Below are 16,458 nucleotides of genomic sequence, written 5' to 3'. Positions count from 1 at the left end.
AGGTCAGACTTGTGCCTGTGGCAGCAGCATCCATTTTGTGATGCTGAGGCTCTGTTTAACTTAAACCGGGTATGAATGAATGAATGAAAAAGCTTTATTCGACTTTAAAATGCATAAAATCATAAAAGCAACAAGTACATTACATGAGCAAAAATAATTTAAAAATACATATATTTTAGCAAATACTTAAGCTTTTCCTTTTCTTTAAGATACTTTATAAAAAAAACAACATAAGGCCACACAGCTTACATCATTTAAGGATACTAAAAACAGTAAAGCTGGGCGACATTGCCTCCAAGTACCATGTTTTTTTAAAAGTGGTTTGATCCATCTAAACCTTTCCAACATATAAAATTTACAAAAACAAATTACATGCAGCGTAGATTGGGTAGACAAACTGTCACATGGGCATTTACATAGATTTCTTCCCCAATCATTTACTTTAGGGAATGAGATTAAACGAAAAAAGACATCAAACCTGAATCTTGTTAATAAATAACGGTCAAAGACCTCCAGACACCAAATCATATAAGGCTGAATAGTATAAGTGACTAGGGTGAGTTGATGCTGTATGACAAGTTTTTTGTTCAATTCCACACCTAATCTCAGGGATTCAACATGATACCAGCACAGCTGCTTCAAGTCCTTTCTTGAAATCTTATACAGTGAATCTGGTTGGTGGTAAAACTCTGGTCTTCCTAGATCCCTAGTGAATTTAAGAATATACATCAGCCAAGGTATCTTACTGGCCCTGTCCAGCCCCATGCAGTCCTTAATGATTTTTCTATTTAACAAGAGGTCAGGGGTAGTCCAAATTTGATGCCAAAGCAAAAGTGGTTGCATACTAATCAAATCAATCACATATCGAATGCCCAGCTCTGCATGACAGTTGAAAACAGGGCAGCTTACAGGGATTGCCAGGATAAATCTTAAAAACGCATTCTCTACCTTTTGTATTTTATCACAATTGTCAATTCCCCAAATACCGGCTCCATAAGTGGCTGTGCTGATGCACTTGGCCTGGTAAATTTTTAACAAGATTTCCGGGGGTCTCTTCCCCATCTTTTTAGAGAACATCATAGTCCTGTTTCTGATGGCTGACCCCCAGGACCCAGTTTCTTCAAGCACTATACCCAGATAAGAGAAAGATTTGGTGGGAGCAATTTTTTCCTTCCTTCCCAGCAAATAGGCGGCACTCTTTATTCCTAGGTCTTCCGCACGTCATTACAAAGGTTTTAGATACATTAAGTTTAAGGCCCCTGCTATCCATAAACTTTAAATATGTATTCAGGGCCGCTTGTAATCCTTTTTGGGTTCGTGACATAATCACGGCATCGTCCGCATACAAGAGGGACACAATTTGTTGGTGGTTAACCTGCGGGGAGTCACGTACTTCAGCCACTAGTTCTTTTTCTAAATCGTTGGTATGCAGATTAAAAAGAAATGGGGCGAGTACGCACCCTTGCCTCACTCCCCGCATTACATGGAAAGGCTTGGTGCATTCACCTTTTGTGCCAAACCTCACTTTAGCCGTGGCCCCAGCATAGAGTTGTCTTAAAAAGGAGATTACCACTTCTTTCACCTTCATGTCCCTCAGAATCTGCCATAAGCGGTCATGGATAACACAATCAAACGCAGCACTTAAATCAACAAACACTGCGCAAAGTTTGCCAACCTTAGCCTGGGTGTATTTTCCCAGGAGCATAGAGAAATTTAGTACCTGTTCTAGAGTGCCCCGTCCCTCCCTGAACCCATATTGCACAGGGGATAGGATGTTGGTTACTTCAGCCCATTGTTGTAAACGATTTAAAACTACCCTCCCTGTAACTTTCATGAAAGAATCCAGGAGGGATATAGGGCGATAACAGGAGGGATTTTCCCGGTCCCCTTTTTTAAATATGGGGATAATTATTGATTCCGCCCAAGTATCTATGAAGCCCAGTTCACAGCTAGCATCGAGTACACGCTTAAGTAACGGAGACCATAGCTCAATCTGGTGTTTAAATAGAACTATAGGGATACCATCTGCGCCCGGGGCTTTATTACCCTTGCTTTGAGCAATGGCATCTCGAATTTCAGTTACTGAAACCTGTAGGTCAATTGGCATAAAGCCAACCTCCCATTGCCCCTGGGTTTTACTCCCTGTGTCTACCAATTTGTGCACACCACCCGGGTTATAGACCTCTGCAAAGAAATCTATCCATGAATCTTCCGATATTACCACTTTCAATCTGGCCTTATCTCCCGAATTAAAGAACGGGCCCTTGACAGCTGCCCAAAAGGCAGAACCGTCCCTTTTCAAAGAAGCCTCATATAGATTTACCCAGGCTTCGTTCTTTATGTTGCGTTTCCGTGATTTTCTTGCCAGATTATATTCATACCTGCACTGAATAATTTCTGCCTGATTTCTTAGATTTTTACTCAACGCCCTCTTAAGTTGAACGTTGGTTTTTGTACATGTTGAGTCAAACCACCCATTTCTGGACGGTTTCCTGGCTCTAGCTGGACGCAGAAGATTCATTTTAATGATCCTTGTGATATCAGAGAAGCAATCCAAAACCTCCGCATGTAAGACCTCATCCTGAAGACATCTATTAATAGGCATAAATGCTTGTTTAATTATGTTACTATTTGTAACCTCTGGATTACTCAGGGACCACTTAAGAGCATACCCGTTCTGTCTGCTTAAAATACAGTTACTTGTCCAGGCCAATCTTTCTATCAAGGTACAATCTTTATTTACAGGGAGCTGGATACCAAAGCCGAGTGGGAGATGGTCACTCACCCCTATTGTATGTGTTGAAAAATCAGTTAGCCAGTTTGAGTGGGAATTAGTGATGGTGATGAAATCTATCAACGTACTATGTCCTCTCCCCACATATATGGGGCTAAACGCCACCGGGGGCCTACATTGCATGTTAACAAAACCCATGTCAAATGAGGCCATCATATCATTAAATGAGTCGCCCCTGTTATTGTGGTCTAAGTGGGGTTGATTCTCCGATTTGTGCATTTCATGATCACCACAACCACTCTGATACTGCTTGCAAAGATGATGGTTAAAATCACCTCCCCATATCAGAATGGAATCCCTCACTGTTTTATCCACCAACGTTCTTATTTCCTTGTTAAGGGTATTTATCATATCATTTACCAACCCCTTTTCAGTGTTATTATACATGTTGATGAATATTACCTCGACCTTAGGAGTCACCTGAATTACAATAATTTGATAGTTACTGGACGAACCCTCCGATCTCAATGATAATACCTCCAACAGGTTTGATACATAAACAGTCAGTCCGCCTTTACACCTCCCGTGTCTAGAAGAGCTTGCTGGTACATGGAATGTTTTCAAACCATTGATGTGAATGGCTTCAAGGGACCAAGTCTCCTGGAGGCAAAGTATATCTATGTCCTTAATGAAATCGGACCAAATTGGGTTGTTTATCTTCGAGCGGAGACCCGCGATACTCCAGAAGGTAACCCTCATCCCTTTCTGTGAAAGTACCCCTGATGGATCTTTAGTGAGATTTCCTGTTATGCGGTCACCCTCACTATCTACCGCTAGATGTTCTATCCCATTCTGTAGAAGTACCTCTGATATCTCCAACAAGGATTTTTCCTGTGGGGTTCGCTCTCACTCGACACCTCAATTCGTTCTGCCGCAGTTTCTAAACCCAGTCTAAGAACCTCCCTATCTTCATTGGTTCGTCGTCAATCGACTCCGTCTAGCCCGCTCAAAACTGAGTAGTGATTAGCCCCTTCAAATCTAGGGGGTTGCCCATCTGTTCCTCTACGTGGCTGATTTGGATAGAATTTAGTGGGATATTCCCTGCCCTGCCTAGTTAATTTATGGGCGTTCCTGTTATAACCCTGGTTATTTTCTCTGCTTGAGTTAGATCTATTCAGCTCCCTGTAAAAATAAATCAAGTGGGAGAATCTCAATACCCCTCCTTTGTGACTTGGCATTAAACATGATCTCACTAAAGATACGTCTAACTGGGTCAGATCTTTAAAGTTCAAAACGATACAATCCCCTGCTTTGTTCTTTTTGCTTCTCCCTATCCATGACCCTCTATGGGCCATAATGATATCTTGCCAAATATTATTGCCCTCTGAGGTGTTGTTTGTGATCCAATGAACCGCCTTGTTTTTTAGTTGGCCAAAGTTCTCCCTCGTGCCTTCGTTTAAAGCAGGGACGTTCACAAGCACTAAAACCAGGGGTACCGATTCTGGCGGGAGATTAATTACTGTTCTGTAGGTGGAGAAGATTCTGGGGGTTTACTTACTAATGGTAGCAGTGTTTGGGCAGTATTTCTTTTACAGCCTATAGGGTTCTTGTTTATGGTGCTTAGTGCTGGGACTTTAGGATCTATATTGTTGCTAGGCAAATTCCCCCTATCAGTAGTAGGCTTTGGTAGTGCTAAGGTATCAAGCCTACGTGTGTTGTCATTGGCTAGTTCACTCAGGGCATCAATCTTCCCATTTTTAATTTTCAGCCTTTCAATCAGAGGAAGAGTAAAAGAACGCAACAAGTGCGTCATGTTGGAAAAAGATATCACTAACTCATCCTCATTCCCAGGATTTGTAGCTGTTTTTTCCGTCTGGGCTTTGGGCACTAGAAGCTGGCGGGCTTTAATAGGCTTTTTAAACTTTTTAGATGTAATACTCGATTTCTTTGAAAACAATGCACTTGAGAAGCCTGAGATCCTTGAAACCTTGGGTTTTCTGCCCACATGATGGCCCCCCTCTTCCTTTTACCATTTAACATCGGACAGGATGATACTTTTTCTGGAACAGTTTGGGTATCTATTGGCTGTAGCTTTTCCTAGGTTCTATCGGATAAAAGCCCTCTGAGGAAGCACTACTACAGGAAGAAACATTCAAAGACAGAACAGCTTCGTCCCCTGACAAATAATCAAATTGTAAGTCAAGTTTTTCCAAGTCAATAGGGCTACAAGTAAGTAGAGTAGTAGGTGCAATGTTGGCCGGCGAGACAGCATTTATCAAGCCCCCTAGAGAGGAGAGTTTGGCACTCAGGAGCTCCAGCGGCAAACGCTTTTCCGTCAGAGCGATTTTTCTGCCCACAACTTCGGCTGCTCTTGTGAAAAAGTCATCGATGGTCCCAGTTGGTCTTTCCCCTACAGGAGCTAGGGTAAGGCAGCGCTTCCCCTCCATACCAGGGGTATATGTCATGAACAAACAGGTACAAAATAAGTAGTTCGTAAGAGGGCTTACCCAAGATTGGTGACTTTAGAAGGCTGGCCCAGCCCAGCCTAGTCCGGCCCTGGACGGCCGTAGACAGCCCGCCCTTTGCCCGGGCTTCGCCCGGCGTCCCGCTCGCATCCTGCGAGGCGGGGATGTGACTGAATTTATGTGCCTCCTAGCGCGATCTGGGCGTGCGCTGCTTCAGGCCGCCAGGAATTTTGGGGATTGTAGTCCCGCACGCCTCACGGCGGCCACACCAAGGGTCTTAGCGGTGCAGCGGCGGGCGGCGGGAACACAGCGGGACAGCAGCTACCAGGTCACCCAAGCAAAAGGTACTGCCAGCGATCATATAGGTCTTCCACAAAAGCTCCCTACTCGGCAGGGGATGTGACTGAATGTATGCGCCTCCTAGCGCGATCTGGGCGTGCGCGGCTTCAGGCCGCCAGGAATTTTGGGGATTGTAGTCCCGCTGGGCCCGCACGCCTCACGGCGGCCACACCAAGGGTCATAGCGGTGCAGTGGCGGGCGGCGGGAACACAGCGGGACAGCAGCTACCAGGTCACCCAAGCAAAAGGTACTGCCAGCGATCATCCAGGTCTTCCACAAAAGCTCCCCACTCAGCAGCGGATGTGACTGAATTTATGCGCCTCCTAGCGCGATCTGGGCGTGCGCGGCTTCAGGCCGCCAGGAATTTTGGGGATTGTAGTCCCGCACACCTCATGGCAGCCACACCAAGGGTCTTAGCGGTGCAGCGGCGGGAACACAGCGGGACAGCAGCTACCAGGTCACCCAAGCAAAAGGTACTGCCAGCGATCATCCAGGTCTTCCACAAAAGCTCCCCCGGGTAAAGCTACAACTACATGTCTTCTCCCTCAGAACTGGCAAGGGGGTAGTATTCCAAAGCGTATGACACCTTACACGACATGTTTTGTTAAAGCCAAACCAGAGTTAGCATTAACCGCGAGGATTATAATGCACTTAAGAGTATATGGTATGGCTATATCATAGAACAGCTATAAGGACAGGGTTCCGAAAGCTGCAGACAGGCTCAGCTCATGCTAGAGCATCATCTCACATAAAACCAAGCACTCTGCCTTCAGGATTGTTAAGGCCGGCCATAGGAGTGACTTATAGATATATATGTGTCTATATGTAATGGTAGGTATAGGGATACTATACCTAAGCAAGGGGTGATAACACGACCTTGCCCCAGCTGAGTGATCAGCCAATTGTGTCAATGTGGATGGCCAGCCAGGGGTGGGATAATACATGCTGCAGCCCCGGGTAGGCCTTGGGTGCACCTATGCCCTGGGTACCTATGGTACACTATACAGGAGCTCACAAAGGTGACCCAATACCCAATTGGATATGTACCTAAAGTACATGGTATGAATTTAGAGAGAGAACAGCTGGGCTGTGGGTCTGATTAGCAGGCCAACAGCCACACTAAAGTCGAGAAACCAGTATATCAGAGCAAAAAGTGGGGGTGACCATAGGAAGCAGACCCTACTCTCCTACACTGAACAAATTGGGCCCAATCTTTCCTCTAAAAAGATCCTTGGCGCATTTGTGACCAGTAGACCCTTTGGTGCAATGTTGTTTCTTAAATACTCTTTTAGAATAGTTCCATGACGTATCGTCCTAATCCTATTCCTTTTCATTTCCGTTAGCTTGTCCCAATCAGTTGTTTGTGATATTGTTTGTGCTATGCTTGCATCAGCAAACAGGGATGGATCCCCCAAGATAGCACCCACTTCCTTAGTGGAATATGATAGCCCTTGATTTTCCCCCATGACTGGCTGTCAGATCAAAGCTTCAGTTGTATCTCAGCTGTGCGCTGCCTTGACTATAACCAAGAAAAAAGAGAGAAAGGGTTTTATTTAACAAAGGGAATACTCGGTGGGAGGAGCTACGACACCAACCAAGATGGCCGCATAGTCTCCCGGCTCCGCTGACCTCCGTCCTTCGCTCTATTATCCGGTTGCTTATCCTGATTACCTGCACCGGATCCGTGTGTGTGATCCGACCCGCATTCCAGTGGTGCAATTCCGGAGTTTCTCCGCCGCTGTGGTGCGGAGCTACGTTGATGGTCGCATTGAGGCCTAACCCAGCAGGAAAGCCGGGGTCTCGAGTGCTGGCTCTGCCGGGTCCGAGTTGAATAACAACGGACTGCTGAATGTGGTTGGGTCCGGTCTCTGGAACACTCTGACTTTTTTGATTGTTCTGCTACCATCAGCTGCCTGGTGCCCTACAGTAGGTGAGGTGACGAGTGACGCATGGTGCTGTGTCGCGGGGGTCCCTGACCGGCGGTTCGGCATTCACATCGCCGATTCCCCCGGGTCGGTGCCTCGCTGCGTACTACTGCTCGCTAACCGTCAGTCCCTCATGGCTTACTCCTGCTCTGCCTAATTTTGCCCCGGAGAAGGCGCCTCTCCGTGGGGACCACCATGTTGGAGGACGAATGGCATCTAGCGGAGCAGGCTCGAACTGGCCCGTCACTGCGAACGGTGCTGGAGGCACTCATGGCACTTCAGGGGACTATTGAAGTCCAGACTTGCAGTTTGTTGTCTGCGACGGATGGACTCACAGGCCTGAGACCGGATCCTGACTCGACACCCGCGACCCGGCAGCCAGCCCGCTTTTCAATAGATGTTTCGGAGACGTATTTTGACCCGGCACTGGAAGCAGGGTTTGCCCCTATTGTAGTGGATCTACCTGACTGTACTGTGCCTGGTCACCCAATGGAACCGTTGGAGCCCCCGATTGTGTATCCCTCGGAACATTTACATGTCGTCCCCATTTTGGAACTTTCTACTTTCCATCTTTTGCTGTTTCGGATCGTGTCGATTCCCCTCCCCTGTCGGTCTTTCAAGATGGCGGATGGGGTAAAGCTTGGCTGCGAAGCCAGGGAGGGGCAACATTGGTACCAGCCATCTACATTGGGACCTGCCGTTCTTTTCTCATCTGTATACTCCTGTTCTGCAGACTTTTGCAGTATATTGTGGAAAGGGCTTTCCTTCATTGACGACTTCAGTGAATTTGATCGACAGGGCCAGGGTTGAGATTTTTATCTGGGTCTCTCATTGTGGCACTATGTTTAACGGGATTGTTTTATTGACCTAACGGAGTCCGGGGCGGGGCTGGCTACGACGGGGGAAGGAGACCGGGAGTCCGCAGAAATATGGCCTCCTCCGATTTCCCTCATCGAGTGGGGTTCTTTGCCTTTTCCTTTCTTTCCCTTTCTTCTAAATTTCGGGTTCTGGTTACTGGGCGACAGGCACGCTGCGAGGGGGGGTGGCCGTAGTCATCAGCAGGGGTGCAGGGTGGGGGGGATGTGGAGATGGGTGTTCGTTTTTATTTTTGTTCTATGGCCTCTTTTCTTCCTTCTCTTCCCTTGTCTTTTCTTCTTTTTCCTTTTCCGGGTTAGTGTAGTGGGTTCGGCTTTCTTACATCCTTGTTTCTACATCTGTACCTTGACTTTTCTGAGGTTTTGGTGCTATGGGGCGGACAATAATGATGGCGTAGACGATTAATAATGTGCTAGTTTATCCTGATGTCGTATGTCTTCACGCCGTTGACTTACATGATAGCGAGCTTATTTTGGACACGTTGTTCTTTTGCTCGCCCCCCTTTGTGATCCGAGACACTGTACGACACCTGATCCTTTCTACTTACTATTGTAAAATGAAAACCTCCTATCCTGTTTCCGAATTGAACTGCCTTTGCAACCGATGCGCTTTGTGGATGGAGTTCCTATGCTCCCCAGGGAGGCGGGTTTGAAGTTGGATTGTAATAACGTACTGAAATGCTTAGCGGCCAGCCCTGGGGTTGTAGGCCCTTGTCTGTATTTGATTGCAAATGTTAAATAAAGGTTTTTTTTTAAAAAAAAAAACAAAGGGAATACTCCTAGTCCCCTTGAGGTATTAATATTAAACAAATGAAGGAGTATACCCCGAAGTCACAGGGTGTCAATGCAATATAAAGAGGATACAAAAAGGAAAAGGTTTTCCTTTTTAATTTTAAGACGATCCCTCACTCACCAACCTAGTTGGTGCCATGCTTCATCATTGGGGTCCCACCCGAATAGCCAAAAGTTATCCGGGTGTGCTTCAACACCTGATTACAGTGGAGCAGGTTAGTTGCAACAGTGGTGCAGGTGAGTGAAATGGTGATTTAAAATGGTCTTTAACTACCTAAGAATTTAATATGGAGCAATAGGACAAGGATAAAAGCAACGTGAGATACCTAGATAGGCTAGATTGACCTGTGGTATCTATGTGAAAATAAGAGGTGATCGTGGCTCCAAGTTTCAACCTATTGGTGATATTACCAGGTTTTCTTCAGGACCTATCTCAGTGACCCAAGAGGTATACACGCGCTAAGGTGTACCCTACTCTGGGTCAATCAATCACCACACCTTATACTTACAGTATGGTGACCTCTCAGCAGTTTGTGAAAGGGAAAAATCTGAAAGAAAAATTAACAATCACACGCAGTTCTAGTTAATCATGTGTGCTCTGACCTTAAGTGGGTCAATGTGATCCTCTAGTACAAGGCTCTTGTGTGAGCCATTCAACATGGTACGCACTGTGTTGCACACACTCCATGCATGGCGTACAGTGCATTTGTGTAACACATATTAATGATGCCAACCAACCATTATTGAACCGGGGTGGCGAACCGCCCCTATTTGTCATGTCAACCCACACACAACATTTTTACTGGTGGGTGTCTCGTCGCTCAAACTAAAATGCGCATGTATTATGGTTGGAGCTATGTTTTCAATTCAATAATCTTTATTTCGTTGCTTTTGCAACATAAAAGATATACAATAAAAAGTACTTTGTACAATGCCAAAAATCAATAATCAATACTACACATCATCATTTTAGGACACACTGTTATGGTTAGAATAATCACAAAATATTAAATAAATATGTGTAAAAGATTAAAATACATTATTACAAATTTTTAAAAAAATCATTAAATAGAGTTTATAACAGCCAAGGCATAGAAGTTTAAATTGGCAAAACAAATAAGAAAGAAAAAAAAAACATAGTTTGTGGTTTGAACAGATCCATAGGGTATGCAATTTAAAGAGGAAGAGACATTTTCAATCTAATGAAGTTTACAGCCAGAAGAAATTTGCTGATTCTAAACACAATTACTTGGCTGGTATCCGTATTTAAAATTCTACCAGCTTCCTTATGGGAGATAGAACCAATGTTATAACACAGTGGCACTATCCATTTTTTCCTTGCATTACCATAACTAGGGCAAAAAAACAATATGTGTAGGACGTCTTCCCTTGTATTATTTGTACATAAAGTGCAGTAATCACTGTTTGTCTTCCCCCAGCTTTTCTCAGTGGCCTTAGTTCTCAATGTTTTGTATCTATATTTCAAGTACAGTGTTTTGGCCAATGGTGGCTGAATCTCATCGAGAAAAGGTTCAAAATGAGCCACATTTTTAACCAATAAAATTTTTTCAGTTAAAGGACCGTGCGCTCTTGTGTACGCAGACTCGTGGCTCACGCAAGACCAAAAAGACAATTTAACAATTTTCTCAGAGGCCATGTTTAAGGACTCCGGCTCACTCCAAAAGTGGGTTAGTCCTAGTTTGGTTAACCAAGCTCTTACGTGCTTGAACCAATAAATTTTGTTACCGCTATCTAGGTCCAAGACTTCTTTCAACCCATTTTTGTAATCAATCAGTTCGGGGGTTGTCCATAATCTGACCCATAATAATAATGGTCTCAACATTGCATGGTGGTCAGTATGCTTAATGTTTAAGTCTAGAAATAGTGGTATCAAAGGGGTGTTATTGGGTACTTTTAATAATCCCATGATAAACTTATTCTCCTGTATTTCAAAGGTCTTCCTACATACTGGTCCCCATATTTCTGCCCCATACAAAGCAGCTGACTGGACCTTATACCTAAAAATCTCTATTGCTGGGGTAACTGCCTTAATCACACATTTATTGTGTCTTCTTAGTATTGGAAGACAATTTTGTTTGAACACTATTTTTGATTTTTCTAGCTGTGGTCTCCATCCCATTGACGAATCTAGTAATACCCCTAAATAAGTAAAACTCTGTTCATAATCAAGTTTTTGGGCATTTAGCATTAGATTTATTTTAAAACTTTTATGCGGGTTTAGTGCCATGTATTTTGTTTTTTTTAATGTTGATTTCTAACCCTTTTAAAGTGCAATATTGCTGGAACCTGTCTAGTAAAATCTGGAGGCCCCGAGGAGTTTGTGAAATGAGGATCGTATCGTCCGCGAAGAGGAGGGACGGTACTCGTTCCCCCCCAATCGAGGCGAATCATTATCACAGTTCTCCATATAAGCTGTAATATCATTAACAAAAAGGGAGAAAAGTGTGGGAGCCAGTACGCATCCCTGGCGTACTCCCCTTTTTATGGGGATTGGATCTGTGAGTTCCCCATTTGGTCCCCACCTAACCTTGGCATAGTTCTCCTGGTGCAGGCTCATCACCAATTTTAATAGTTCTCCAGGAAGTCCCTGCCTTTCCAGAGATTTCCGAAGTAGGTCACGAGGAATTAGGTCAAATGCTGCTCGTAGGTCTACAAAGGTCACATACAATTGGCCCTTGCGAATGATGACGTATTTCCAATACAAGCAGCATAACCTTAATACCTGATCTATGGTCCCAGTTTTTTCCCTAAACCCCGCCTGATATTTTGATAAAACTAATTCTTCATCCAACCACGTATTTATTCGGTTTAATATATGCCTGGCATATATCTTTTGAGTTATATCTAAAAGACTAATGGGGCGATAATTAGCTGGATCACCTCGATCCCCCTTTTTAAAAATTGTAATAATTTCTGCACCATCCCATGTGTCCGGGATTTGGTCACCAGCCGCAATAGCATTAAATAAATGATTTAAATAGGGTGCCCAAACATCAATATTATGCAAATAAAGATCGCCTGGTATTTTATCAAGTCCAGGCGCCTTCCCTTGTTTAACTGAAGCAATTGCTAACTCAGTTTCCTGCAGGTCAAAGACTACCAGTAGATGTGGTTTCTCTGGCTGGATAGAAGTGGGTTCTTCCAGAGAAGTTTCCTCTGTGATTTTGGCTGCGTACAACGTTGTAAAGTGTTTTACCCACGTGTCCTCATCTAAGAAAACCTCCCTAGAGCCTTTCTCACGTTTGTTCCCCTTAGCCACTAATTCCCAGAATTGCCTCTGGTCCTTGGTTTTGGCTGCTGACAGCATGCTGGACCATAATTCCTCATCCCAAGAAGATTTTGCTTTTACCACTATCTTTTTATATGATTTCCTTTTATCTTTAATTTCTATAGGACCTTTTCTTTTAAGTGCGTCAATCAAATGGTTTTAGCAACACAGCATTCCTTATTGTACCATGGTTTACCTACTGGTTTTGCATTTACTGTGCCAGTCCATTTTTTGGTCTTTTTGTGAGAAGGTCTAGCAATTTACTAAAAAGGGATTTATGTAATTTGATGAATTCTCCAGATTCACATCTATATGGACAATATGATTCAAATGTGTTTACAAGGGTACAGTAAATATTGGCCAATAAGTCCTCTCTTTCCAGTATATATGCCCATTTGACGGCCCTTCGATTATTGCTGAGAATGATATTATCTGTTGTTGGTAGCTGTGCTTGACTTTGGCCTCCCTCAATGTCTCCCGGTCCCTTTAGTAAGCTTTGGTTTGGAGAAAGCTAGTTTCTAGTGGATAATGGTCACTGCCGAATCTCTCCTTGACCTTTAAATCATTTGTATATGGCCATAGGTCAAATGAAACAATGACATAATCTTATTTGCTTTCGCAATCTCGCCTCTTGAAAGTGGGTGCTTTTGGGCTGTCAGATGGCATGCGCCCATTACATGCCCTCAAACCATGGCTTGTGAGCAATCTAGTGATCTGAAGGGCTAGTGTGGTACCAGCAACTGTTCCATTGTCAGTCAGAACAGGTATCCCATTAGCAACATCCTCATCTTCATACAATTTAACTATGCCCATAATCGGTTCGAAGTTGCAGTTCATGTTCCCACATAAGATTACGCTTGCATCTGGTTCTAAAGTGTCCATAAAAATCTCCAGTTTTTCAATACATAGTGACTCCTTATAGGATGGATGAGGACTGTTATACACATTTATGAGGTTAATCACCCTTTTATCCTCTGTGGTTATTTCCAGACCAAGTATATCTAGGGAATCAGTATTTAAGATTTTATGCCAATGTTAATAGATACACTGATCCATATTAATAGACCTCCTGAGGCTTGTCCTCTTGATGAAGGTACAGCCTCAATTTGGTAAGTTTTATATCCAACTCTATGAACCTGATCCGTAGCCCAAGTTACCTGCAGCACACAGATATCAAAGGTGTTCATGTAAATATTCCAGTCAGGGTCACATATTTTTGCACGCACCCCCGCTACATTCCATGAGACTAGTGAAATCAAAGGGGGCCCCTCATTTGACCCGCGGTTGCCTGAAAGTGTATATAAGGACAGGCTATTGTTAGCCCCAATGCCAGTTACAATAATAGTGTTTTCTGCCCTCGGGGATCTATTCCCTACTTCCTCCTTAACTCCATCAGTACTAAAGATGTTTAGACCACCACTATCTTCCTCCCAGTTCATTGATCTTCAATCGTATTCATCCAGACCACTGAATACATCAAACCTATTCCATAACTCCAATGGCGTGAATGGCATTAAATGAGCCATTCTTCTGTATTCACCTGTATTGTGTCTGGGGGGTACGGTGTTCCACCCGGATGAAACAGGGGCTGGAATTGGTTGGTACATATAGACAGGATTTCTAGCAAGCTCCGTATTAGAGAAATGGTTGTCAAAGAGGGCATTACTGATTACCGATTGGGGTGGGAATACTATAGATCTTGGATAGAAGTAGGTTAATGGGCGCGGTATAATACAATTATTCGCATTGCCATGTGGCCAATTTAGTATGCATTGTACTGCATTTTTGTCCCTAAAATTTACTACAACCACATCTCCCCCTATATCCTTTGGTCTTCCACCTAGCCATGGCAAGCGTCGGACATGGACTATTTCGCCATTAATATTACTGGCTATTGGTCTATGTGAAGTCAACCAGTGCATTATTTTGTTCTTTAGTTGGAAGAAACCTTCCCGCTTGTTTCCTGCCAACTCTGGTAACCCAGTGAGTACCACCACATAAGGTACGGCTTCTGGCGGGAGTTCAGTGGGTGGTCTCCTGCCTTGGCCCCCTCTTATGTGTCTAGCTTCTTCCTCCTCCAATCTTGGTAGCCCATTTAATGAGTTACCCATTTCCCTTGCTAGATTATTAGCTGGAGTATCAGGAATGCGATTCAATGTTGTGGTCGGTCTTGTCGTTGGTATTTTTGGCTGGATTGTGTTAGGATTGAGGGGATGTTTAAGTACAGATGATGTACTTGTAGACAATTGATTGGTAGTAGCCGATATAACTGATTTCAAATTGTTATGTGAAGTGGTAGTAGAAGATGCTGCTACAACTGCGTCTGTTGGAGGAATATATGCCGATATGGAGGCTTGAGAAGGGATTGGTGCTGTTATTGGCCCTTTGTTTCCTGAAGTCCTAGTAGGATTTCCATGTATTGCCAGATCTGCCTCTATTTTTCCTAGACTTAGCTCCACTCCTTTTAGTCTTTAAAGTATTGCTAGTGTATAGCTTCTCACAATGAGTTCTATGCTGTCCAGTAAATTATTAGTAGGGGCCATTTGAGACCCTTCAACCGTTAAGTCATGTTTAGTATTAAACTCATTAGCTGAGTAGGAAGATGATGGTAGGGGTGCTGGAGGATCTAACGCTGTTCCTGCAGCTTCCTTAGCAACTATAGTTCCCGTGACTTCGGTACTAATAAGGTTAGACTTCTTCCCGAACTCAGAGTGGCTCAGCTTTGGCTTAGTTGGATCCATCCTCTTACGTCTCTTTTTAGTTGGCGGAGGGCCATGGATTTTATGTGGCAGAGACCTCATAATTTTTCCTCTTACTACCTTCCCAGGCCTGGGTGTTGGTGAGATCATGGCCTTTGGTGCATTGGGTGTACTAGAGGATTCAAGAGGAATAGTATCTGCTTCAGTTTGAGTTAGACCGATGGAAGGTGCTAAGCATTCCCTAAGCAGTAGGGGCACACTGGCCACAGGTGATGTGGCATCCGAGGTATTGGCGCAGAGCTCGTTGTCCAGGGTAACAACGGGAATAGGCTCACAAAGGGTCCTGTTTTTAATACGTTCAATAGAACGACGGCGGTCAGCCCGCCGTTCTGCTAAGGATAAATCTTTTGAACCTTCAGAAACAGCTTTAGTAAAGTAGTTGTCCAGGGTTCCATTTGTCAGGCCCCCTGCTTTATCAGAAGCAACGGTGGCCGGACTATGCACGATGGTAGACATTGGAGTACAGTGGCAATGTTACACCAAAGTATAAGAAATGTGTACAACTTACTCAAATGGAGTTCCACGACCAGGGAGTCTGGCCCAGTCCAGTCTCCTCAGGGCCTAAGAGGGCCCACCCTTTGCCCGGGCTTCGCCCGGCGTCCCGCGAGGCGGTGATAACGTCTTTTTTATGCGCCTCCTGGCGCTTAGGAGTGAGGCGGACCCCAGTAGGGCTTCTGGGAGTTGTGGTCCCGCCCCTCGCCGTCTCCTCTCGGCGGCTCCCGCTCGAGTTGGTGAAAGAGTGAGGGAGCAGCGGGAGACGGGCGGGTCCGCGACAAACAGCAGTGCTCCGTGGAGATGAGGGATCAACTGGTTTGCAGTTACAGCAGCAATACGGGCTGACAAGGGTTCCCACTCTCAATGGTGGTAGCGTCTTTTGTTATGCGCCTCCTGGCGCTTAGGAGTGAGGCGGACCCCAGTAGGGTTTCTGGGAGTTGTGGTCCCGCCCCTCGCCGTCTCCTCTCGGCGGCTCCCGCTCGAGTTGGTGAAAGAACGAGGGAGCAGCGGGAGACTGGCGGGCGGGTCCGCGACAAACAGCAGTGCTCCGTGGAGATGAGGGATCAACTGGTTTGCAGTTACAGCAGCAATTAGTGCTACTGGACCACCGGACATGTAACAGGGATATCAGGCTTACTAGAGACTCGATTCAGTCATGCCTCATGGAAACCGTTGGGAATAATGCTGGCTCTAGTCACACTCTGTGGAAGTAAGCACAAGGTAACATTGCAGTTTTCTCACAACACATACCTTGTTGGAATGAGATTGTGGAACAGCGGAGCCCA

The sequence above is a fragment of the Lissotriton vulgaris genome, chromosome 10, assembly GCF_964263255.1.
Source record: "Lissotriton vulgaris chromosome 10, aLisVul1.2, whole genome shotgun sequence".
NCBI classification, from domain to species: domain Eukaryota; kingdom Metazoa; phylum Chordata; class Amphibia; order Caudata; family Salamandridae; genus Lissotriton; species Lissotriton vulgaris.
This window is presented reverse-complemented; position numbering follows the sequence as displayed.